This window comes from Phyllobates terribilis, unplaced genomic scaffold (assembly GCF_046119375.1).
Source record: "Phyllobates terribilis strain yellow unplaced genomic scaffold, ASM4611937v1 Scaffold_4__5_contigs__length_816908805, whole genome shotgun sequence".
Classification (NCBI taxonomy): Eukaryota; Metazoa; Chordata; class Amphibia; order Anura; family Dendrobatidae; genus Phyllobates; species Phyllobates terribilis.
In genome coordinates this window covers 691,769,725-691,790,675 of record NW_027362764.1, presented here as the reverse complement: position 1 = coordinate 691,790,675, position 20,951 = coordinate 691,769,725, and the positions used below count along the sequence as shown (strand labels likewise).

At 54.6% G+C, this 20,951-nt stretch overlaps 11 non-coding genes across 11 annotated transcripts; all 11 read right to left on the bottom strand.

Annotated features, from left to right (window-relative positions):
- Positions 1-1,396: 1,396 nt before the first annotated feature.
- On the bottom strand, positions 1,397-1,515 carry LOC141268171 (5S ribosomal RNA). The gene has a single exon (XR_012321377.1). It is a non-coding gene; the product is annotated as a 5S ribosomal RNA (ribosomal RNA).
- Positions 1,516-3,221: 1,706 nt separating this feature from the next.
- LOC141269723 (5S ribosomal RNA) lies at positions 3,222-3,340 on the bottom strand. Its single transcript, XR_012321534.1, has one exon. It is a non-coding gene; the product is annotated as a 5S ribosomal RNA (ribosomal RNA).
- A 1,706-nt stretch (positions 3,341-5,046) lies between these two features.
- LOC141266550 (5S ribosomal RNA) lies at positions 5,047-5,165 on the bottom strand. The gene has a single exon (XR_012320584.1). It is a non-coding gene; the product is annotated as a 5S ribosomal RNA (ribosomal RNA).
- Positions 5,166-6,871: 1,706 nt separating this feature from the next.
- Positions 6,872-6,990, bottom strand: LOC141270309 (5S ribosomal RNA). Its single transcript, XR_012321592.1, has one exon. It is a non-coding gene; the product is annotated as a 5S ribosomal RNA (ribosomal RNA).
- Positions 6,991-8,696: 1,706 nt separating this feature from the next.
- On the bottom strand, positions 8,697-8,815 carry LOC141269609 (5S ribosomal RNA). Its single transcript, XR_012321522.1, has one exon. It is a non-coding gene; the product is annotated as a 5S ribosomal RNA (ribosomal RNA).
- A 1,706-nt stretch (positions 8,816-10,521) lies between these two features.
- LOC141268461 (5S ribosomal RNA) lies at positions 10,522-10,640 on the bottom strand. Its single transcript, XR_012321408.1, has one exon. It is a non-coding gene; the product is annotated as a 5S ribosomal RNA (ribosomal RNA).
- Positions 10,641-12,346: 1,706 nt separating this feature from the next.
- On the bottom strand, positions 12,347-12,465 carry LOC141269495 (5S ribosomal RNA). The gene has a single exon (XR_012321511.1). It is a non-coding gene; the product is annotated as a 5S ribosomal RNA (ribosomal RNA).
- Positions 12,466-14,171: 1,706 nt separating this feature from the next.
- On the bottom strand, positions 14,172-14,290 carry LOC141269381 (5S ribosomal RNA). The gene has a single exon (XR_012321500.1). It is a non-coding gene; the product is annotated as a 5S ribosomal RNA (ribosomal RNA).
- A 1,706-nt stretch (positions 14,291-15,996) lies between these two features.
- On the bottom strand, positions 15,997-16,115 carry LOC141269266 (5S ribosomal RNA). Its single transcript, XR_012321489.1, has one exon. It is a non-coding gene; the product is annotated as a 5S ribosomal RNA (ribosomal RNA).
- Positions 16,116-17,821: 1,706 nt separating this feature from the next.
- On the bottom strand, positions 17,822-17,940 carry LOC141268942 (5S ribosomal RNA). Its single transcript, XR_012321458.1, has one exon. It is a non-coding gene; the product is annotated as a 5S ribosomal RNA (ribosomal RNA).
- Positions 17,941-19,646: 1,706 nt separating this feature from the next.
- On the bottom strand, positions 19,647-19,765 carry LOC141269152 (5S ribosomal RNA). Its single transcript, XR_012321478.1, has one exon. It is a non-coding gene; the product is annotated as a 5S ribosomal RNA (ribosomal RNA).
- Positions 19,766-20,951: the final 1,186 nt, after the last annotated feature.

Sequence of the window (20,951 nt, the reverse complement as noted above, 5' to 3'; positions counted from 1 at the left end):
GGGATTAACTTTTAATGAAAGGGAGCAACCCTTTTGACTGTCTGCAGCGCGCCGTACCTAGGAAGCGCACACTCACACACAGCGAGCATGCACAAGTTGCTCGCACGAGACCACATTCCCTATTTGCACCTGCAGCTTTTCCGCCACCATGCGTCAGACTCTCCTGCCTGTCTTATTATTATTTCAGGGCCTTAGCAGGAACCACCCCCTCAATTCCCTCCCGCTCCTTCCTAGCACTGAGGTTAGCTCCTGGGCAGCTGTCTGATTGGGTTAGTTACACAAGATTCTTTGAAGAAGAAGACGTTACTTCTGCTGGCCCTCGTTAGGCGGTCGCCCTCTAAAACCATCCCCTGGGCAGCTGCTGAAAGCCTGGCCCCTTCACAGCGCGAGATGCTTTTAACGCCATCATTTGCATACGGCCGGCTGCGGGGTCAATAAGCGCTCCTAGCCGTGGCAAGGAGCTCGGTGTGAGGTCTGGTAGAGGCGGCGGGGTTGCGTCCTTATCTTAGAGGTCTTGGGGGGCTTGGGATGCTTGGGACTTCCAGCCTCTACTTTACGTAAGGTCGGTGTCCAGCAAGGCGCCACTCAATGCTAGCCGAGCTGGGCAAGATGGCAAAACGTCATCAAAATTGTCTACAATACCTGGTGTTCTCAGGAGGTGTCCCAACCAAGTATTTCCGAACCCATCTCTGCTTTGCTTCCGAGATCGGACGTATCCAAGGTGGTATGGCCAGTAGACGCTGCTTGGCCCATCGCCCGGCCAGCCTTCCTCAGGCTCGCGTGGGGACGAGAACTCTGGCCGTTCTGGGGCGGTCTCCGAAGGACCGATGCATAGGCTGTGCCGTCCCCATAGGTGTTGTTTGTTGAGCAATGAAACACCTGCCGCATCAGATGTGTTTAAAAATGGCTCGGCGCAGGGTCTCCTGCAGGCTAAACCGTTCATCGCGGGGATGTGACAGAAAGAGCAAGCTGGACCCGCAACTTGGGGTGGAGCGAAACGCCCAGGAGTGAATGAAGGAAGAGGGTGAGATGGTTGCGAGTGAATTTGAGCTGCTCTTCGGGGGGGTCGTGTGGCCTGCAAAGGTGTTTTGCTTGGGTTGTGCTGTAAACTGGCCTCCAGGTTACCGGTGGTTGCCTCCAGGTCAGCGGTGGTTGCCTCCAGTCATGCGGGAGTCGCTGGTCCTGGTGAAAAGAAGCCTAGTATTAAAAGTAAATAAGCAACAATGCTGGAGGCCCACGGTGATGAGAAGGATGCTGGTATTTTGCAAGGATTAAATAGCGCAAGAGAGAAAGCAAATGAAAAGAAGAAAGGAGCATGTGTGCGCTTGTGAAAAAAGGAATGGAAAAAAGGCATAGAGGAGAGTGACCCCTGCTGGTGGAAGTAAGAAAAGGCAAAAGCCTACAGCACCTGGTATTCCCAGGCGGTCTCCCATCCAAGTACTAACCAGGCCCGACCCTGCTTAGCTTCCAAGATCAGACGAGATCGGGCGTGTTCAGGGTGGTGTGGCCGTAGGCAGAGACAGGCCTCTCACTTGCTGCTTTTCCACTTTGACGTCCGGTTGCCGGCTGCCCTTTCCAGTGCTTAGTAAGACAAGGTGCTTTTGTGCTTTCTTTTCTCTTCACTTTTTTGCTGGCTCCTTAAAAAGGTCTTGTAGACAGAACGCCCCGCTCAGAGCCGCTGAGCTCACTGATCGGCTGCCGCGCTGTCGACGGAACGTCAGCGTCGCGGCCAATGCCACAGGCCGGGAGCAGCGGCGAGACTCACCGGTAGACCTGGGTAGGGTGAGTAGAGCGCGGTTAGTTGCTTTCTAATAGCCTGCAGCCGGGGATTAACTTTTAATGAAAGGGAGCAACCCTTTTGACTGTCTGCAGCGCGCCGTACCTAGGAAGCGCACACTCACACACAGCGAGCATGCACAAGTTGCTCGCACGAGACCACATTCCCTATTTGCACCTGCAGCTTTTCCGCCACCATGCGTCAGACTCTCCTGCCTGTCTTATTATTATTTCAGGGCCTTAGCAGGAACCACCCCCTCAATTCCCTCCCGCTCCTTCCTAGCACTGAGGTTAGCTCCTGGGCAGCTGTCTGATTGGGTTAGTTACACAAGATTCTTTGAAGAAGAAGACGTTACTTCTGCTGGCCCTCGTTAGGCGGTCGCCCTCTAAAGCCATCCCCTGGGCAGCTGCTGAAAGCCTGGCCCCTTCACAGCGCGAGATGCTTTTAACGCCATCATTTGCATACGGCCGGCTGCGGGGTCAATAAGCACTCCTAGCCGTGGCAAGGAGCTCGGTGTGAGGCCTGGTAGAGGCGGCGGGGTTGCGTCCTTATCTTAGAGGTCTTGGGGGGCTTGGGATGCTTGGGACTTCCAGCCTCTACTTTACGTAAGGTCGGTGTCCAGCAAGGCGCCACTCAATGCTAGCCGAGCTGGGCAAGATGGTAAAACGTCATCAAAATTGTCTACAATACCTGGTGTTCTCAGGAGGTGTCCCAACCAAGTATTTCCGAACCCATCTCTGCTTTGCTTCCGAGATCGGACGTATCCAAGGTGGTATGGCCAGTAGACGCTGCTTGGCCCATCGCCCGGCCAGCCTTCCTCAGGCTCGCGTGGGGACGAGAACTCTGGCCGTTCTGGGGCGGTCTCCGAAGGACCGATGCATAGGCTGTGCCGTCCCTATAGGTGTTGTTTGTTGAGCAATGAAACACCTGCCGCATCAGATGTGTTTAAAAATGGCTCGGCGCAGGGTCTCCTGCAGGCTAAACCGTTCATCGCGGGGATGTGACAGAAAGAGCAAGCTGGACCCGCAACTTGGGGTGGAGCGAAACGCCCAGGAGTGAATGAAGGAAGAGGGTGAGATGGTTGCGAGTGAATTTGAGCTGCTCTTCGGGGGGGTCGTGTGGCCTGCAAAGGTGTTTTGCTTGGGTTGTGCTGTAAACTGGCCTCCAGGTTACCGGTGGTTGCCTCCAGGTCAGCGGTGGTTGCCTCCAGTCATGCGGGAGTCGCTGGTCCTGGTGAAAAGAAGCCTAGTATTAAAAGTAAATAAGCAACAATGCTGGAGGCCCACGGTGATGAGAAGGATGCTGGTATTTTGCAAGGATTAAATAGCGCAAGAGAGAAAGCAAATGAAAAGAAGAAAGGAGCATGTGTGCGCTTGTGAAAAAAGGAATGGAAAAAAGGCATAGAGGAGAGTGACCCCTGCTGGTGGAAGTAAGAAAAGGCAAAAGCCTACAGCACCTGGTATTCCCAGGCGGTCTCCCATCCAAGTACTAACCAGGCCCAACCCTGCTTAGCTTCCGAGATCAGACGAGATCGGGCGTGTTCAGGGTGGTGTGGCCGTAGGCAGAGACAGGCCTCTCACTTGCTGCTTTTCCACTTTGACGTCCGGTTGCCGGCTGCCCTTTCCTGTGCTTAGTAAGACAAGGTGCTTTTGTGCTTTCCTTTCTCTTCACTTTTTTGCTGGCTCCTTAAAAAGGTCTTGTAGACAGAACGCCCCGCTCAGAGCCGCTGAGCTCACTGATCGGCTGCCGCGCTGTCGACGGAACGTCAGCGTCGCGGCCAATGCCACAGGCCGGGAGCAGCGGCGAGACTCACCGGTAGACCTGGGTAGGGTGAGTAGAGCGCGGTTAGTTGCTTTCTAATAGCCTGCAGCCGGGGATTAACTTTTAATGAAAGGGAGCAACCCTTTTGACTGTCTGCAGCGCGCCGTACCTAGGAAGCGCACACTCACACACAGCGAGCATGCACAAGTTGCTCGCACGAGACCACATTCCCTATTTGCACCTGCAGCTTTTCCGCCACCATGCGTCAGACTCTCCTGCCTGTCTTATTATTATTTCAGGGCCTTAGCAGGAACCACCCCCTCAATTCCCTCCCGCTCCTTCCTAGCACTGAGGTTAGCTCCTGGGCAGCTGTCTGATTGGGTTAGTTACACAAGATTCTTTGAAGAAGAAGACGTTACTTCTGCTGGCCCTCGTTAGGCGGTCGCCCTCTAAAACCATCCCCTGGGCAGCTGCTGAAAGCCTGGCCCCTTCACAGCGCGAGATGCTTTTAACGCCATCATTTGCATACGGCCGGCTGCGGGGTCAATAAGCACTCCTAGCCGTGGCAAGGAGCTCAGTGTGAGGCCTGGTAGAGGCGGCGGGGTTGCGTCCTTATCTTAGAGGTCTTGGGGGGCTTGGGATGCTTGGGACTTCCAGCCTCTACTTTACGTAAGGTCGGTGTCCAGCAAGGCGCCACTCAATGCTAGCCGAGCTGGGCAAGATGGCAAAACGTCATCAAAATTGTCTACAATACCTGGTGTTCTCAGGAGGTGTCCCAACCAAGTATTTCCGAACCCATCTCTGCTTTGCTTCCGAGATCGGACGTATCCAAGGTGGTATGGCCAGTAGACGCTGCTTGGCCCATCGCCCGGCCAGCCTTCCTCAGGCTCGCGTGGGGACGAGAACTCTGGCCGTTCTGGGGCGGTCTCCGAAGGACCGATGCATAGGCTGTGCCGTCCCTATAGGTGTTGTTTGTTGAGCAATGAAACACCTGCCGCATCAGATGTGTTTAAAAATGGCTCGGCGCAGGGTCTCCTGCAGGCTAAACCGTTCATCGCGGGGATGTGACAGAAAGAGCAAGCTGGACCCGCAACTTGGGGTGGAGCGAAACGCCCAGGAGTGAATGAAGGAAGAGGGTGAGATGGTTGCGAGTGAATTTGAGCTGCTCTTCGGGGTGGTCGTGTGGCCTGCAAAGGTGTTTTGCTTGGGTTGTGCTGTAAACTGGCCTCCAGGTTACCGGTGGTTGCCTCCAGGTCAGCGGTGGTTGCCTCCAGTCATGCGGGAGTCGCTGGTCCTGGTGAAAAGAAGCCTAGTATTAAAAGTAAATAAGCAACAATGCTGGAGGCCCACGGTGATGAGAAGGATGTTGGTATTTTGCAAGGATTAAATAGCGCAAGAGAGAAAGCAAATGAAAAGAAGAAAGGAGCATGTGTGCGCTTGTGAAAAAAGGAATGGAAAAAAGGCATAGAGGAGAGTGACCCCTGCTGGTGGAAGTAAGAAAAGGCAAAAGCCTACAGCACCTGGTATTCCCAGGCGGTCTCCCATCCAAGTACTAACCAGGCCCGACCCTGCTTAGCTTCCGAGATCAGACGAGATCGGGCGTGTTCAGGGTGGTGTGGCCGTAGGCAGAGACAGGCCTCTCACTTGCTGCTTTTCTACTGTGACGTCCTGTTGCCGGCTGCCCTTTCCAGTGCTTAGTAAGACAAGGTGCTTTTGTGCTTTCCTTTCTCTTCACTTTTTTGCTGGCTCCTTAAAAAGGTCTTGTAGACAGAACGCCCCGCTCAGAGCCGCTGAGCTCACTGATCGGCTGCCGCGCTGTCGACGGAACGTCAGCGTCGCGGCCAATGCCACAGGCCGGGAGCAGCGGCGAGACTCACCGGTAGACCTGGGTAGGGTGAGTAGAGCGCGGTTAGTTGCTTTCTAATAGCCTGCAGCCGGGGATTAACTTTTAATGAAAGGGAGCAACCCTTTTGACTGTCTGCAGCGCGCCGTACCTAGGAAGCGCACACTCACACACAGCGAGCATGCACAAGTTGCTCGCACGAGACCACATTCCCTATTTGCACCTGCAGCTTTTCCGCCACCATGCGTCAGACTCTCCTGCCTGTCTTATTATTATTTCAGGGCCTTAGCAGGAACCACCCCCTCAATTCCCTCCCGCTCCTTCCTAGCACTGAGGTTAGCTCCTGGGCAGCTGTCTGATTGGGTTAGTTACACAAGATTCTTTGAAGAAGAAGACGTTACTTCTGCTGGCCCTCGTTAGGCGGTCGCCCTCTAAAACCATCCCCTGGGCAGCTGCTGAAAGCCTGGCCCCTTCACAGCGCGAGATGCTTTTAACGCCATCATTTGCATACGGCCGGCTGCGGGGTCAATAAGCACTCCTAGCCGTGGCAAGGAGCTCGGTGTGAGGCCTGGTAGAGGCGGCGGGGTTGCGTCCTTATCTTAGAGGTCTTGGGGGGCTTGGGATGCTTGGGACTTCCAGCCTCTACTTTACGTAAGGTCGGTGTCCAGCAAGGCGCCACTCAATGCTAGCCGAGCTGGGCAAGATGGCAAAACGTCATCAAAATTGTCTACAATACCTGGTGTTCTCAGGAGGTGTCCCAACCAAGTATTTCCGAACCCATCTCTGCTTTGCTTCCGAGATCGGACGTATCCACGGTGGTATGGCCAGTAGACGCTGCTTGGCCCATCGCCTGGCCAGCCTTCCTCAGGCTCGCGTGGGGACGAGAACTCTGGCCGTTCTGGGGCGGTCTCCGAAGGACCGATGCATAGGCTGTGCCGTCCCTATAGGTGTTGTTTGTTGAGCAATGAAACACCTGCCGCATCAGATGTGTTTAAAAATGGCTCGGCGCAGGGTCTCCTGCAGGCTAAACCGTTCATCGCGGGGATGTGACAGAAAGAGCAAGCTGGACCCGCAACTTGGGGTGGAGCGAAACGCCCAGGAGTGAATGAAGGAAGAGGGTGAGATGGTTGCGAGTGAATTTGAGCTGCTCTTCGGGGGGGTCGTGTGGCCTGCAAAGGTGTTTTGCTTGGGTTGTGCTGTAAACTGGCCTCCAGGTTACCGGTGGTTGCCTCCAGGTCAGCGGTGGTTGCCTCCAGTCATGCGGGAGTCGCTGGTCCTGGTGAAAAGAAGCCTAGTATTAAAAGTAAATAAGCAACAATGCTGGAGGCCCACGGTGATGAGAAGGATGCTGGTATTTTGCAAGGATTAAATAGCGCAAGAGAGAAAGCAAATGAAAAGAAGAAAGGAGCATGTGTGCGCTTGTGAAAAAAGGAATGGAAAAAAGGCATAGAGGAGAGTGACCCCTGCTGGTGGAAGTAAGAAAAGGCAAAAGCCTACAGCACCTGGTATTCCCAGGCGGTCTCCCATCCAAGTACTAACCAGGCCCAACCCTGCTTAGCTTCCAAGATCAGACAAGATCGGGCGTGTTCAGGGTGGTGTGGCCGTAGGCAGAGACAGGCCTCTCACTTGCTGCTTTTCCACTTTGACGTCCGGTTGCCGGCTGCCCTTTCCAGTGCTTAGTAAGACAAGGTGCTTTTGTGCTTTCTTTTCTCTTCACTTTTTTGCTGGCTCCTTAAAAAGGTCTTGTAGACAGAACGCCCCGCTCAGAGCCGCTGAGCTCACTGATCGGCTGCCGCGCTGTCGACGGAACGTCAGCGTCGCGGCCAATGCCACAGGCCGGGAGCAGCGGCGAGACTCACCGGTAGACCTGGGTAGGGTGAGTAGAGCGCGGTTAGTTGCTTTCTAATAGCCTGCAGCCGGGGATTAACTTTTAATGAAAGGGAGCAACCCTTTTGACTGTCTGCAGCGCGCCGTACCTAGGAAGCGCACACTCACACACAGCGAGCATGCACAAGTTGCTCGCACGAGACCACATTCCCTATTTGCACCTGCAGCTTTTCCGCCACCATGCGTCAGACTCTCCTGCCTGTCTTATTATTATTTCAGGGCCTTAGCAGGAACCACCCCCTCAATTCCCTCCCGCTCCTTCCTAGCACTGAGGTTAGCTCCTGGGCAGCTGTCTGATTGGGTTAGTTACACAAGATTCTTTGAAGAAGAAGACGTTACTTCTGCTGGCCCTCGTTAGGCGGTCGCCCTCTAAAACCATCCCCTGGGCAGCTGCTGAAAGCCTGGCCCCTTCACAGCGCGAGATGCTTTTAACGCCATCATTTGCATACGGCCGGCTGCGGGGTCAATAAGCACTCCTAGCCGTGGCAAGGAGCTCAGTGTGAGGCCTGGTAGAGGCGGCGGGGTTGCGTCCTTATCTTAGAGGTCTTGGGGGGCTTGGGATGCTTGGGACTTCCAGCCTCTACTTTACGTAAGGTCGGTGTCCAGCAAGGCGCCACTCAATGCTAGCCGAGCTGGGCAAGATGGCAAAACGTCATCAAAATTGTCTACAATACCTGGTGTTCTCAGGAGGTGTCCCAACCAAGTATTTCCGAACCCATCTCTGCTTTGCTTCCGAGATCGGACGTATCCACGGTGGTATGGCCAGTAGACGCTGCTTGGCCCATCGCCTGGCCAGCCTTCCTCAGGCTCGCGTGGGGACGAGAACTCTGGCCATTCTGGGGCGGTCTCCGAAGGACCGATGCATAGGCTGTGCCGTCCCTATAGGTGTTGTTTGTTGAGCAATGAAACACCTGCCGCATCAGATGTGTTTAAAAATGGCTCGGCGCAGGGTCTCCTGCAGGCTAAACCGTTCATCGCGGGGATGTGACAGAAAGAGCAAGCTGGACCCGCAACTTGGGGTGGAGCGAAACGCCCAGGAGTGAATGAAGGAAGAGGGTGAGATGGTTGCGAGTGAATTTGAGCTGCTCTTCGGGGTGGTCGTGTGGCCTGCAAAGGTGTTTTGCTTGGGTTGTGCTGTAAACTGGCCTCCAGGTTACCGGTGGTTGCCTCCAGGTCAGCGGTGGTTGCCTCCAGTCATGCGGGAGTCGCTGGTCCTGGTGAAAAGAAGCCTAGTATTAAAAGTAAATAAGCAACAATGCTGGAGGCCCACGGTGATGAGAAGGATGTTGGTATTTTGCAAGGATTAAATAGCGCAAGAGAGAAAGCAAATGAAAAGAAGAAAGGAGCATGTGTGCGCTTGTGAAAAAAGGAATGGAAAAAAGGCATAGAGGAGAGTGACCCCTGCTGGTGGAAGTAAGAAAAGGCAAAAGCCTACAGCACCTGGTATTCCCAGGCGGTCTCCCATCCAAGTACTAACCAGGCCCAACCCTGCTTAGCTTCCGAGATCAGACGAGATCGGGCGTGTTCAGGGTGGTGTGGCCGTAGGCATAGACAGGCCTCTCACTTGCTGCTTTTCCACTTTGACGTCCGGTTGCCGGCTGCCCTTTCCAGTGCTTAGTAAGACAAGGTGCTTTTGTGCTTTCCTTTCTCTTCACTTTTTTGCTGGCTCCTTAAAAAGGTCTTGTAGACAGAACGCCCCGCTCAGAGCCGCTGAGCTCACTGATCGGCTGCCGCGCTGTCGACGGAACGTCAGCGTCGCGGCCAATGCCACAGGCCGGGAGCAGCGGCGAGACTCACCGGTAGACCTGGGTAGGGTGAGTAGAGCGCGGTTAGTTGCTTTCTAATAGCCTGCAGCCGGGGATTAACTTTTAATGAAAGGGAGCAACCCTTTTGACTGTCTGCAGCGCGCCGTACCTAGGAAGCGCACACTCACACACAGCGAGCATGCACAAGTTGCTCGCACGAGACCACATTCCCTATTTGCACCTGCAGCTTTTCCGCCACCATGCGTCAGACTCTCCTGCCTGTCTTATTATTATTTCAGGGCCTTAGCAGGAACCACCCCCTCAATTCCCTCCCGCTCCTTCCTAGCACTGAGGTTAGCTCCTGGGCAGCTGTCTGATTGGGTTAGTTACACAAGATTCTTTGAAGAAGAAGACGTTACTTCTGCTGGCCCTCGTTAGGCGGTCGCCCTCTAAAACCATCCCCTGGGCAGCTGCTGAAAGCCTGGCCCCTTCACAGCGCGAGATGCTTTTAACGCCATCATTTGCATACGGCCGGCTGCGGGGTCAATAAGCACTCCTAGCCGTGGCAAGGAGCTCAGTGTGAGGCCTGGTAGAGGCGGCGGGGTTGCGTCCTTATCTTAGAGGTCTTGGGGGGCTTGGGATGCTTGGGACTTCCAGCCTCTACTTTACGTAAGGTCGGTGTCCAGCAAGGCGCCACTCAATGCTAGCCGAGCTGGGCAAGATGGCAAAACGTCATCAAAATTGTCTACAATACCTGGTGTTCTCAGGAGGTGTCCCAACCAAGTATTTCCGAACCCATCTCTGCTTTGCTTCCGAGATCGGACGTATCCAAGGTGGTATGGCCAGTAGACGCTGCTTGGCCCATCGCCCGGCCAGCCTTCCTCAGGCTCGCGTGGGGACGAGAACTCTGGCCGTTCTGGGGCGGTCTCCGAAGGACCGATGCATAGGCTGTGCCGTCCCTATAGGTGTTGTTTGTTGAGCAATGAAACACCTGCCGCATCAGATGTGTTTAAAAATGGCTCGGCGCAGGGTCTCCTGCAGGCTAAACCGTTCATCGCGGGGATGTGACAGAAAGAGCAAGCTGGACCCGCAACTTGGGGTGGAGCGAAACGCCCAGGAGTGAATGAAGGAAGAGGGTGAGATGGTTGCGAGTGAATTTGAGCTGCTCTTCGGGGTGGTCGTGTGGCCTGCAAAGGTGTTTTGCTTGGGTTGTGCTGTAAACTGGCCTCCAGGTTACCGGTGGTTGCCTCCAGGTCAGCGGTGGTTGCCTCCAGTCATGCGGGAGTCGCTGGTCCTGGTGAAAAGAAGCCTAGTATTAAAAGTAAATAAGCAACAATGCTGGAGGCCCACGGTGATGAGAAGGATGTTGGTATTTTGCAAGGATTAAATAGCGCAAGAGAGAAAGCAAATGAAAAGAAGAAAGGAGCATGTGTGCGCTTGTGAAAAAAGGAATGGAAAAAAGGCATAGAGGAGAGTGACCCCTGCTGGTGGAAGTAAGAAAAGGCAAAAGCCTACAGCACCTGGTATTCCCAGGCGGTCTCCCATCCAAGTACTAACCAGGCCCGACTCTGCTTAGCTTCCGAGATCAGACGAGATCGGGCGTGTTCAGGGTGGTGTGGCCGTAGGCAGAGACAGGCCTCTCACTTGCTGCTTTTCCACTTTGACGTCCGGTTGCCGGCTGCCCTTTCCAGTGCTTAGTAAGACAAGGTGCTTTTGTGCTTTCCTTTCTCTTCACTTTTTTGCTGGCTCCTTAAAAAGGTCTTGTAGACAGAACGCCCCGCTCAGAGCCGCTGAGCTCACTGATCGGCTGCCGCGCTGTCGACGGAACGTCAGCGTCGCGGCCAATGCCACAGGCCGGGAGCAGCGGCGAGACTCACCGGTAGACCTGGGTAGGGTGAGTAGAGCGCGGTTAGTTGCTTTCTAATAGCCTGCAGCCGGGGATTAACTTTTAATGAAAGGGAGCAACCCTTTTGACTGTCTGCAGCGCGCCGTACCTAGGAAGCGCACACTCACACACAGCGAGCATGCACAAGTTGCTCGCACGAGACCACATTCCCTATTTGCACCTGCAGCTTTTCCGCCACCATGCGTCAGACTCTCCTGCCTGTCTTATTATTATTTCAGGGCCTTAGCAGGAACCACCCCCTCAATTCCCTCCCGCTCCTTCCTAGCACTGAGGTTAGCTCCTGGGCAGCTGTCTGATTGGGTTAGTTACACAAGATTCTTTGAAGAAGAAGACGTTACTTCTGCTGGCCCTCGTTAGGCGGTCGCCCTCTAAAACCATCCCCTGGGCAGCTGCTGAAAGCCTGGCCCCTTCACAGCGCGAGATGCTTTTAACGCCATCATTTGCATACGGCCGGCTGCGGGGTCAATAAGCACTCCTAGCCGTGGCAAGGAGCTCGGTGTGAGGCCTGGTAGAGGCGGCGGGGTTGCGTCCTTATCTTAGAGGTCTTGGGGGGCTTGGGATGCTTGGGACTTCCAGCCTCTACTTTACGTAAGGTCGGTGTCCAGCAAGGCGCCACTCAATGCTAGCCGAGCTGGGCAAGATGGCAAAACGTCATCAAAATTGTCTACAATACCTGGTGTTCTCAGGAGGTGTCCCAACCAAGTATTTCCGAACCCATCTCTGCTTTGCTTCCGAGATCGGACGTATCCACGGTGGTATGGCCAGTAGACGCTGCTTGGCCCATCGCCTGGCCAGCCTTCCTCAGGCTCGCGTGGGGACGAGAACTCTGGCCGTTCTGGGGCGGTCTCCGAAGGACCGATGCATAGGCTGTGCCGTCCCTATAGGTGTTGTTTGTTGAGCAATGAAACACCTGCCGCATCAGATGTGTTTAAAAATGGCTCGGCGCAGGGTCTCCTGCAGGCTAAACCGTTCATCGCGGGGATGTGACAGAAAGAGCAAGCTGGACCCGCAACTTGGGGTGGAGCGAAACGCCCAGGAGTGAATGAAGGAAGAGGGTGAGATGGTTGCGAGTGAATTTGAGCTGCTCTTCGGGGGGGTCGTGTGGCCTGCAAAGGTGTTTTGCTTGGGTTGTGCTGTAAACTGGCCTCCAGGTTACCGGTGGTTGCCTCCAGGTCAGCGGTGGTTGCCTCCAGTCATGCGGGAGTCGCTGGTCCTGGTGAAAAGAAGCCTAGTATTAAAAGTAAATAAGCAACAATGCTGGAGGCCCACGGTGATGAGAAGGATGCTGGTATTTTGCAAGGATTAAATAGCGCAAGAGAGAAAGCAAATGAAAAGAAGAAAGGAGCATGTGTGCGCTTGTGAAAAAAGGAATGGAAAAAAGGCATAGAGGAGAGTGACCCCTGCTGGTGGAAGTAAGAAAAGGCAAAAGCCTACAGCACCTGGTATTCCCAGGCGGTCTCCCATCCAAGTACTAACCAGGCCCAACCCTGCTTAGCTTCCGAGATCAGACGAGATCGGGCGTGTTCAGGGTGGTGTGGCCGTAGGCAGAGACAGGCCTCTCACTTGCTGCTTTTCCACTTTGACGTCCGGTTGCCGGCTGCCCTTTCCAGTGCTTAGTAAGACAAGGTGCTTTTGTGCTTTCTTTTCTCTTCACTTTTTTGCTGGCTCCTTAAAAAGGTCTTGTAGACAGAACGCCCCGCTCAGAGCCGCTGAGCTCACTGATCGGCTGCCGCGCTGTCGACGGAACGTCAGCGTCGCGGCCAATGCCACAGGCCGGGAGCAGCGGCGAGACTCACCGGTAGACCTGGGTAGGGTGAGTAGAGCGCGGTTAGTTGCTTTCTAATAGCCTGCAGCCGGGGATTAACTTTTAATGAAAGGGAGCAACCCTTTTGACTGTCTGCAGCGCGCCGTACCTAGGAAGCGCACACTCACACACAGCGAGCATGCACAAGTTGCTCGCACGAGACCACATTCCCTATTTGCACCTGCAGCTTTTCCGCCACCATGCGTCAGACTCTCCTGCCTGTCTTATTATTATTTCAGGGCCTTAGCAGGAACCACCCCCTCAATTCCCTCCCGCTCCTTCCTAGCACTGAGGTTAGCTCCTGGGCAGCTGTCTGATTGGGTTAGTTACACAAGATTCTTTGAAGAAGAAGACGTTACTTCTGCTGGCCCTCGTTAGGCGGTCGCCCTCTAAAACCATCCCCTGGGCAGCTGCTGAAAGCCTGGCCCCTTCACAGCGCGAGATGCTTTTAACGCCATCATTTGCATACGGCCGGCTGCGGGGTCAATAAGCACTCCTAGCCGTGGCAAGGAGCTCAGTGTGAGGCCTGGTAGAGGCGGCGGGGTTGCGTCCTTATCTTAGAGGTCTTGGGGGGCTTGGGATGCTTGGGACTTCCAGCCTCTACTTTACGTAAGGTCGGTGTCCAGCAAGGCGCCACTCAATGCTAGCCGAGCTGGGCAAGATGGCAAAACGTCATCAAAATTGTCTACAATACCTGGTGTTCTCAGGAGGTGTCCCAACCAAGTATTTCCGAACCCATCTCTGCTTTGCTTCCGAGATCGGACGTATCCACGGTGGTATGGCCAGTAGACGCTGCTTGGCCCATCGCCTGGCCAGCCTTCCTCAGGCTCGCGTGGGGACGAGAACTCTGGCCATTCTGGGGCGGTCTCCGAAGGACCGATGCATAGGCTGTGCCGTCCCTATAGGTGTTGTTTGTTGAGCAATGAAACACCTGCCGCATCAGATGTGTTTAAAAATGGCTCGGCGCAGGGTCTCCTGCAGGCTAAACCGTTCATCGCGGGGATGTGACAGAAAGAGCAAGCTGGACCCGCAACTTGGGGTGGAGCGAAACGCCCAGGAGTGAATGAAGGAAGAGGGTGAGATGGTTGCGAGTGAATTTGAGCTGCTCTTCGGGGTGGTCGTGTGGCCTGCAAAGGTGTTTTGCTTGGGTTGTGCTGTAAACTGGCCTCCAGGTTACCGGTGGTTGCCTCCAGGTCAGCGGTGGTTGCCTCCAGTCATGCGGGAGTCGCTGGTCCTGGTGAAAAGAAGCCTAGTATTAAAAGTAAATAAGCAACAATGCTGGAGGCCCACGGTGATGAGAAGGATGTTGGTATTTTGCAAGGATTAAATAGCGCAAGAGAGAAAGCAAATGAAAAGAAGAAAGGAGCATGTGTGCGCTTGTGAAAAAAGGAATGGAAAAAAGGCATAGAGGAGAGTGACCCCTGCTGGTGGAAGTAAGAAAAGGCAAAAGCCTACAGCACCTGGTATTCCCAGGCGGTCTCCCATCCAAGTACTAACCAGGCCCAACCCTGCTTAGCTTCCGAGATCAGACGAGATCGGGCGTGTTCAGGGTGGTGTGGCCGTAGGCAGAGACAGGCCTCTCACTTGCTGCTTTTCCACTTTGACGTCCGGTTGCCGGCTGCCCTTTCCAGTGCTTAGTAAGACAAGGTGCTTTTGTGCTTTCCTTTCTCTTCACTTTTTTGCTGGCTCCTTAAAAAGGTCTTGTAGACAGAACGCCCCGCTCAGAGCCGCTGAGCTCACTGATCGGCTGCCGCGCTGTCGACGGAACGTCAGCGTCGCGGCCAATGCCACAGGCCGGGAGCAGCGGCGAGACTCACCGGTAGACCTGGGTAGGGTGAGTAGAGCGCGGTTAGTTGCTTTCTAATAGCCTGCAGCCGGGGATTAACTTTTAATGAAAGGGAGCAACCCTTTTGACTGTCTGCAGCGCGCCGTACCTAGGAAGCGCACACTCACACACAGCGAGCATGCACAAGTTGCTCGCACGAGACCACATTCCCTATTTGCACCTGCAGCTTTTCCGCCACCATGCGTCAGACTCTCCTGCCTGTCTTATTATTATTTCAGGGCCTTAGCAGGAACCACCCCCTCAATTCCCTCCCGCTCCTTCCTAGCACTGAGGTTAGCTCCTGGGCAGCTGTCTGATTGGGTTAGTTACACAAGATTCTTTGAAGAAGAAGACGTTACTTCTGCTGGCCCTCGTTAGGCGGTCGCCCTCTAAAACCATCCCCTGGGCAGCTGCTGAAAGCCTGGCCCCTTCACAGCGCGAGATGCTTTTAACGCCATCATTTGCATACGGCCGGCTGCGGGGTCAATAAGCACTCCTAGCCGTGGCAAGGAGCTCGGTGTGAGGCCTGGTAGAGGCGGCGGGGTTGCGTCCTTATCTTAGAGGTCTTGGGGGGCTTGGGATGCTTGGGACTTCCAGCCTCTACTTTACGTAAGGTCGGTGTCCTGCAAGGCGCCACTCAATGCTAGCCGAGCTGGGCAAGATGGCAAAACGTCATCAAAATTGTCTACAATACCTGGTGTTCTCAGGAGGTGTCCCAACCAAGTATTTCCGAACCCATCTCTGCTTTGCTTCCGAGATCGGACGTATCCACGGTGGTATGGCCAGTAGACGCTGCTTGGCCCATCGCCCGGCCAGCCTTCCTCAGGCTCGCGTGGGGACGAGAACTCTGGCCGTTCTGGGGCGGTCTCCGAAGGACCGATGCATAGGCTGTGCCGTCCCTATAGGTGTTGTTTGTTGAGCAATGAAACACCTGCCGCATCAGATGTGTTTAAAAATGGCTCGGCGCAGGGTCTCCTGCAGGCTAAACCGTTCATCGCGGGGATGTGACAGAAAGAGCAAGCTGGACCCGCAACTTGGGGTGGAGCGAAACGCCCAGGAGTGAATGAAGGAAGAGGGTGAGATGGTTGCGAGTGAATTTGAGCTGCTCTTCGGGGGGGTCGTGTGGCCTGCAAAGGTGTTTTGCTTGGGTTGTGCTGTAAACTGGCCTCCAGGTTACCGGTGGTTGCCTCCAGGTCAGCGGTGGTTGCCTCCAGTCATGCGGGAGTCGCTGGTCCTGGTGAAAAGAAGCCTAGTATTAAAAGTAAATAAGCAACAATGCTGGAGGCCCACGGTGATGAGAAGGATGCTGGTATTTTGCAAGGATTAAATAGCGCAAGAGAGAAAGCAAATGAAAAGAAGAAAGGAGCATGTGTGCGCTTGTGAAAAAAGGAATGGAAAAAAGGCATAGAGGAGAGTGACCCCTGCTGGTGGAAGTAAGAAAAGGCAAAAGCCTACAGCACCTGGTATTCCCAGGCGGTCTCCCATCCAAGTACTAACCAGGCCCAACCCTGCTTAGCTTCCGAGATCAGACGAGATCGGGCGTGTTCAGGGTGGTGTGGCCGTAGGCAGAGACAGGCCTCTCACTTGCTGCTTTTCCACTTTGACGTCCGGTTGCCGGCTGCCCTTTCCAGTGCTTAGTAAGACAAGGTGCTTTTGTGCTTTCTTTTCTCTTCACTTTTTTGCTGGCTCCTTAAAAAGGTCTTGTAGACAGAACGCCCCGCTCAGAGCCGCTGAGCTCACTGATCGGCTGCCGCGCTGTCGACGGAACGTCAGCGTCGCGGCCAATGCCACAGGCCGGGAGCAGCGGCGAGACTCACCGGTAGACCTGGGTAGGGTGAGTAGAGCGCGGTTAGTTGCTTTCTAATAGCCTGCAGCCGGGGATTAACTTTTAATGAAAGGGAGCAACCCTTTTGACTGTCTGCAGCGCGCCGTACCTAGGAAGCGCACACTCACACACAGCGAGCATGCACAAGTTGCTCGCACGAGACCACATTCCCTATTTGCACCTGCAGCTTTTCCGCCACCATGCGTCAGACTCTCCTGCCTGTCTTATTATTATTTCAGGGCCTTAGCAGGAACCACCCCCTCAATTCCCTCCCGCTCCTTCCTAGCACTGAGGTTAGCTCCTGGGCAGCTGTCTGATTGGGTTAGTTACACAAGATTCTTTGAAGAAGAAGACGTTACTTCTGCTGGCCCTCGTTAGGCGGTCGCCCTCTAAAACCATCCCCTGGGCAGCTGCTGAAAGCCTGGCCCCTTCACAGCGCGAGATGCTTTTAACGCCATCATTTGCATACGGCCGGCTGCGGGGTCAATAAGCACTCCTAGCCGTGGCAAGGAGCTCAGTGTGAGGCCTGGTAGAGGCGGCGGGGTTGCGTCCTTATCTTAGAGGTCTTGGGGGGCTTGGGATGCTTGGGACTTCCAGCCTCTACTTTACGTAAGGTCGGTGTCCAGCAAGGCGCCACTCAATGCTAGCCGAGCTGGGCAAGATGGCAAAACGTCATCAAAATTGTCTACAATACCTGGTGTTCTCAGGAGGTGTCCCAACCAAGTATTTCCGAACCCATCTCTGCTTTGCTTCCGAGATCGGACGTATCCACGGTGGTATGGCCAGTAGACGCTGCTTGGCCCATCGCCTGGCCAGCCTTCCTCAGGCTCGCGTGGGGACGAGAACTCTGGCCATTCTGGGGCGGTCTCCGAAGGACCGATGCATAGGCTGTGCCGTCCCTATAGGTGTTGTTTGTTGAGCAATGAAACACCTGCCGCATCAGATGTGTTTAAAAATGGCTCGGCGCAGGGTCTCCTGCAGGCTAAACCGTTCATCGCGGGGATGTGACAGAAAGAGCAAGCTGGACCCGCAACTTGGGGTGGAGCGAAACGCCCAGGAGTGAATGAAGGAAGAGGGTGAGATGGTTGCGAGTGAATTTGAGCTGCTCTTCGGGGGGGTCGTGTGGCCTGCAAAGGTGTTTTGCTTGGGTTGTGCTGTAAACTGGCCTCCAGGTTACCGGTGGTTGCCTCCAGGTCAGCGGTGGTTGCCTCCAGTCATGCGGGAGTCGCTGGTCCTGGTGAAAAGAAGCCTAGTATTAAAAGTAAATAAGCAACAATGCTGGAGGCCCACGGTGATGAGAAGGATGCTGGTATTTTGCAAGGATTAAATAGCGCAAGAGAGAAAGCAAATGAAAAGAAGAAAGGAGCATGTGTGCGCTTGTGAAAAAAGGAATGGAAAAAAGGCATAGAGGAGAGTGACCCCTGCTGGTGGAAGTAAGAAAAGGCAAAAGCCTACAGCACCTGGTATTCCCAGGCGGTCTCCCATCCAAGTACTAACCAGGCCTGACCCTGCTTAGCTTCCGAGATCAGACGAGATCGGGCGTGTTCAGGGTGGTGTGGCCGTAGGCAGAGACAGGCATCTCACTTGCTGCTTTTCCACTTTGACGTCCGGTTGCCGGCTGCCCTTTCCAGTGCTTAGTAAGACAAGGTGCTTTTGTGCTTTCTTTTCTCTTCACTTTTTTGCTGGCTCCTTAAAAAGGTCTTGTAGACAGAACGCCCCGCTCAGAGCCGCTGAGCTCACTGATCGGCTGCCGCGCTGTCGACGGAACGTCAGCGTCGCGGCCAATGCCACAGGCCGGGAGCAGCGGCGAGACTCACCGGTAGACCTGGGTAGGGTGAGTAGAGCGCGGTTAGTTGCTTTCTAATAGCCTGCAGCCGGGGATTAACTTTTAATGAAAGGGAGCAACCCTTTTGACTGTCTGCAGCGCGCCGTACCTAGGAAGCGCACACTCACACACAGCGAGCATGCACAAGTTGCTCGCACGAGACCACATTCCCTATTTGCAGCTGCAGCTTTTCCGCCACCATGCGTCAGACTCTCCTGCCTGTCTTATTATTATTTCAGGGCCTTAGCAGGAACCACCCCCTCAATTCCCTCCCGCTCCTTCCTAGCACTGAGGTTAGCTCCTGGGCAGCTGTCTGATTGGGTTAGTTACACAAGATTCTTTGAAGAAGAAGACGTTACTTCTGCTGGCCCTCGTTAGGCGGTCGCCCTCTAAAACCATCCCCTGGGCAGCTGCTGAAAGCCTGGCCCCTTCACAGCGCGAGATGCTTTTAACGCCATCATTTGCATACGGCCGGCTGCGGGGTCAATAAGCACTCCTAGCCGTGGCAAGGAGCTCGGTGTGAGGTCTGGTAGAGGCGGCGGGGTTGCGTCCTTATCTTAGAGGTCTTGGGGGGCTTGGGATGCTTGGGACTTCCAGCCTCTACTTTACGTAAGGTCGGTGTCCAGCAAGGCGCCACTCAATGCTAGCCGAGCTGGGCAAGATGGCAAAACGTCATCAAAATTGTCTACAATACCTGGTGTTCTCAGGAGGTGTCCCAACCAAGTATTTCCGAACCCATCTCTGCTTTGCTTCCGAGATCGGACGTATCCACGGTGGTATGGCCAGTAGACGCTGCTTGGCCCATCGCCTGGCCAGCCTTCCTCAGGCTCGCGTGGGGACGAGAACTCTGGCCGTTCTGGGGCGGTCTCCGAAGGACCGATGCATAGGCTGTGCCGTCCCTATAGGTGTTGTTTGTTGAGCAATGAAACACCTGCCGCATCAGATGTGTTTAAAAATGGCTCGGCGCAGGGTCTCCTGCAGGCTAAACCGTTCATCGCGGGGATGTGACAGAAAGAGCAAGCTGGACCCGCAACTTGGGGTGGAGCGAAACGCCCAGGAGTGAATGAAGGAAGAGGGTGAGATGGTTGCGAGTGAATTTGAGCTGCTCTTCGGGGTGGTCGTGTGGCCTGCAAAGGTGTTTTGCTTGGGTTGTGCTGTAAACTGGCCTCCAGGTTACCGGTGGTTGCCTCCAGGTCAGCGGTGGTTGCCTCCAGTCATGCGGGAGTCGCTGGTCCTGGTGAAAAGAAGCCTAGTATTAAAAGTAAATAAGCAACAATGCTGGAGGCCCACGGTGATGAGAAGGATGTTGGTATTTTGCAAGGATTAAATAGCGCAAGAGAGAAAGCAAATGAAAAGAAGAAAGGAGCATGTGTGCGCTTGTGAAAAAAGGAATGGAAAAAAGGCATAGAGGAGAGTGACCCCTGCTGGTGGAAGTAAGAAAAGGCAAAAGCCTACAGCACCTGGTATTCCCAGGCGGTCTCCCATCCAAGTACTAACCAGGCCCAACCCTGCTTAGCTTCCGAGATCAGACGAGATCGGGCGTGTTCAGGGTGGTGTGGCCGTAGGCAGAGACAGGCCTCTCACTTGCTGCTTTTCCACTTTGACGTCCGGTTGCCGGCTGCCCTTTCCAGTGCTTAGTAAGACAAGGTGCTTTTGTGCTTTCCTTTCTCTTCACTTTTTTGCTGGCTCCTTAAAAAGGTCTTGTAGACAGAACGCCCCGCTCAGAGCCGCTGAGCTCACTGATCGGCTGCCGCGCTGTCGACGGAACGTCAGCGTCGCGGCCAATGCCACAGGCCGGGAGCAGCGGCGAGACTCACCGGTAGACCTGGGTAGGGTGAGTAGAGCGCGGTTAGTTGCTTTCTAATAGCCTGCAGCCGGGGATTAACTTTTAATGAAAGGGAGCAACACTTTTGACTGTCTGCAGCGCGCCGTACCTAGGAAGCGCACACTCACACACAGCGAGCATGCACAAGTTGCTCGCACGAGACCACATTCCCTATTTGCACCTGCAGCTTTTCCGCCACCATGCGTCAGACTCTCCTGCCTGTCTTATTATTATTTCAGGGCCTTAGCAGGAACCACCCCCTCAATTCCCTCCCGCTCCTTCCTAGCACTGAGGTTAGCTCCTGGGCAGCTGTCTGATTGGGTTAGTTACACAAGATTCTTTGAAGAAGAAGACGTTACTTCTGCTGGCCCTCGTTAGGCGGTCGCCCTCTAAAACCATCCCCTGGGCAGCTGCTGAAAGCCTGGCCCCTTCACAGCGCGAGATGCTTTTAACGCCATCATTTGCATACGGCCGGCTGCGGGGTCAATAAGCACTCCTAGCCGTGGCAAGGAGCTCGGTGTGAGGCCTGGTAGAGGCGGCGGGGTTGCGTCCTTATCTTAGAGGTCTTGGGGGGCTTGGGATGCTTGGGACTTCCAGCCTCTACTTTACGTAAGGTCGGTGTCCTGCAAGGCGCCACTCAATGCTAGCCGAGCTGGGCAAGATGGCAAAACGTCATCAAAATTGTCTACAATACCTGGTGTTCTCAGGAGGTGTCCCAACCAAGTATTTCCGAACCCATCTCTGCTTTGCTTCCGAGATCGGACGTATCCACGGTGGTATGGCCAGTAGACGCTGCTTGGCCCATCGCCTGGCCAGCCTTCCTCAGGCTCGCGTGGGGACGAGAACTCTGGCCGTTCTGGGGCGGTCTCCGAAGGACCGATGCATAGGCTGTGCCGTCCCTATAGGTGTTGTTTGTTGAGCAATGAAA